At 36.0% G+C, this 3660-nt stretch overlaps 1 long non-coding RNA gene across 1 annotated transcript; it reads left to right on the top strand.

Moving 5' to 3' along the window:
* The first annotated feature begins 1831 nt into the window (after positions 1 to 1831).
* On the top strand, positions 1832 to 3305 carry LOC140836191 (uncharacterized). Its single transcript, XR_012119016.1, has 3 exons — positions 1832 to 1895; positions 1995 to 2673; positions 3228 to 3305. It is a non-coding gene; the product is annotated as an uncharacterized lncRNA (long non-coding RNA).
* Positions 3306 to 3660: the final 355 nt, after the last annotated feature.

Genomic DNA, 3660 nt, shown 5'->3' with positions numbered 1-3660 from the left:
TCAGTTGGATATTATTTCTATCATCCCCAAGAAACAAAGGTGTTTGTTTCTAGGAATGCAACCTTTTTGGAAAAAGAATTTCTATTGGATAGAAAAGGGGAGATGATAGAACTTGAAGAGGTTCGAGAGATACCCACAATTATAGAACCCACACTCAAAGAGCCAAGAGAGGAGATACAAGCTCTTAGAAGATCCGAGAGAGTCTCGAGACCACCTATGAGGTATGTTCTGCTTCTTGAAGAAGGCCATGATGAGCCTATCCATGGATGTGATCCAAGGACCTTCAAGGAAGCGTTATCTGATGTCGATTCATCCAAGTGGCTGGAAGCAATGGAATCTCAGATGAATTCCATGCATTCGAACCAAGTGTGGGATCTCGTGGATCCACCTGAGGGAATTGTTCCCATAGGATGTAAATGGATTTACAAGAGGAAACTTGGGGCGGATGGGAAGGTATTGACCATCAAGGCGCGATTGGTAGCAAAAGGATATACTCAAAGACAAGGAGTTGAATTAGAGGAAACCTTTTCTCCAGTTGCAATGTTCAAGTCTATAAGGATATTGCTAGCCATAGCTGCATGGTATGACTAAGAGATATGGCAGATGGATGTCAAGACAGCCTTTCTTAATGGGGATATTAAGGAAGAGATTTACATGTCTCAACCTGAAGGGTTTACATCTGTCGGAAGTGAGCATATGATATGGAAACTTTAAAGATCTATTTATGGTCTAAAGCAGGCATCTAGGAGTTGGAACCTCAGATTCGACAGTACAATCAAAGAGTTTGGTTTTACTAAGAATCCTGAGGAACCCTGTGTGTATAAGAAGGTCAGTGGGAGTGCTGTGACATTCCTGGTGTTGTATGTTGATGACATTCTACTCATTGGGAATGATGTAGGAATGTTGCAATCAACTAAGATATGGTTGGGTACTATCAGACTTGAGTTCTGACGTTCTTGTTATCAAGGAGTTGATAAGTAAGAATGGAGCAATTGGGGTATGCTCGTATATGGACATGTTTAGTCCGAATCACATGGAGATGTGAACCCACAGCTAGTTGTATCAATGAACCATTGAGGGTCACACAAGTGCTAACTTTTTAGATCCCGTTGAGAAGTAAAATGGTTCAATGTGTTGAACGGCTTATAAAGGAGTTTATAAGCGTAAGAAAAATTAGAAGTATGACTTCTATAAGGAGAATGTAATTTTTAATTCGAGGAAGTGTTCCTAAATTAAAAGTTGGTCAAAGAAATAATGTATTTGAAAATTGTGATTTTCATAAACATTATTATGGACTAAATTAAATTAATTCAATTGTTGAATTAATTAAACACTAGTGGACCTAGTAGAGTCCAAATAATTAAATTAATTCAAGTGTTGGAATAATTAAACAACATTGGGCCTTGTAGAGCCCAATTAGAAATAATTATTAAACTAGTGGGCTTGAGTAAAATCAATTAAATGTTAAATAGTCTCAAATGTGTTTGAGACATCTTTTACTATTTATTAAAGTTAAGCATCTAATATTAACTGAATGGTGTCTTGGTCTGTTTTATAAACTACCTATTTTACCCTTCACACACACCACGTTCATAGGTTTCCTCCCACCAAATCAGACACTCTTCTTCGCTCCCAAACCAAGAGCCGCACAAAATCAGTGATTTCCCGTTTCTCCTCTTCTTCAATTTCAGAAAATTTGTCAAAACGTGATGAGCCAGTGGCATGCCAGCATGATGTCTCTTATCCAGAGGGATATTTTCCTCGGAAAGCTTTGAATACAGGTTCGATAGACATAGAAAACTCGAAGCCTGCCAAAGATTTCCCGTATACGGTATACCCTCGACCCTTTTCAGTTGGAATCAATCAAATGTTTAGACAATGGAGAATCTGTCATGGTATTGTTTTCTTTAAATTACTGGAAATTAGATAGATTGATGTTAATATTTTGTTCCAGTGCTAGATTTTGTTCAAAAAAATCTAATCGAAAATTTCAGAACCTTCGAAGTCAATTATATGATCGTCAATGCCGGATCCACGAAGAGTGAATTATCGGTGATGGTAGACCGCCGCAACATACGGTTTGTTTGGATCTGAACTTGGATGATGTTCAAAGGAAACGGTTGTTATGGTGGATTATGGGCACGAGGAAGAGGGCAATGTCTCCTGAAGCTGAGGTATACATTTGTAAACGTACTGAAAGGTAAAAACGGTTTGCTGTCTACTCTCCGTCAGCGGACTTTTCTTCTTTCGCGTATTCTCCATGACTCATATCCTTCCATGATTTTTCTCCCTTTTTCCAAGAATTCAACGTTTTTTCTTGCATATTATTCCCCAAGTTTTTCGCTCTGTATGATTTGGATCTGTTGGTTTTCTTGCTTCAATGATAAAAGATTTGATTAAAAAAACTAATATGGTTTTGAAGGTGATTCGCATACGTTTGTGCTGAACCGGTGTTTACTTTTCATTTTTTGAGTATTTGTTCATCTGGGAATTCAATTAATCTTGATTTAATTTGTGGAATCTTTTACTATTTTTTTGTTTTTTTGGGTATTTTCTTAACTGGGTTTCACGTGGGAACCAAAGAGACCGTGATAGAGAAAGGGCTCAAGCTCGGGGTACTGGTAAAGGCAAGCAAAAAGATGACGGGTTGACACCTGAACAGCGCCGCGAAAGGTATTTTTATTTTCTATGATTTTTAAAAATTTCAAGATTCGATTTTTTTTTTCATAGAAGGTTAGATGTTTTGATTATGGTCTGAGTTTCCACCATACTTTATTTTTATAGTTTTTGTTTAGTTTTAGGTTCATTAAGCATTGAGAGTGGAATTTTATTCCAATTATGGAGTGATTTGGTCAGTTTTGATTTTTTTTATTCCACCATGTCTTTTTTATGTAAGTTGACTTTGTCAGTGTTTGAAATTGGCTCTGTAATCATGGATTTGGAAATCTTAATGTACTGCTCTCCAGTTTGTGTGTCTTTGTTAATTAAATATAAACAATCCGAATTTTGTATGTAAAGCAGAGCCTCCAAGAATACACTAAGCCATCATACCATTTTATAATCGATGTTTTGTCTCTATTTTCACTCCATGATCCTTCAATGTATTTTTTTGTTGTTTTGAAAAACTTATTTAATCATTTAGTAGAGGTTATACTTCACATTAGTTTTGATAAATTATTATTTCATAGCAATATGTATTTATAATGTATCTGTGTGTGTTTACATAGGGACGCAAAGGCGCTTCAAGAAAAAGCAGCAAAAAAGGCGGGTCAGGCAGCATCAGGAGGTGGTGATACAGGAGGTAATAGCAACAAGAAATAGGATGCATCCTCTATTGATAACTTCCCCAATTTAATGTTTGATGCTATGTCATTGTTATCCTTTCTCAATAAGATTGTAAGAGCCGAATTTATACAGTTATTATATGAAAGATAATGGGTTGTTGGGAAACATTGTCTCTTTCCTATCTCGGTGAATTCACTTTTTTTTTAGTTTCTAAGATGATTTTGATATTTTGTTTGACGTAAGTCGAAGGAGTTTGATATCTTCATTAAGAGTGTGATTTATAAATTTGACAGTCAGTGTTAACTTTTCTGCTGAAAATATATGTGATATCTTCATTAAGAGTTTGATTTATAAATTTGACAGTCAGTGTTAACT

The sequence above is a fragment of the Primulina eburnea genome, chromosome 7, assembly GCF_022965805.1.
Source record: "Primulina eburnea isolate SZY01 chromosome 7, ASM2296580v1, whole genome shotgun sequence".
NCBI lineage: Eukaryota > Viridiplantae > Streptophyta > Magnoliopsida > Lamiales > Gesneriaceae > Primulina > Primulina eburnea.
This window is presented reverse-complemented; position numbering and strand designations above follow the sequence as displayed.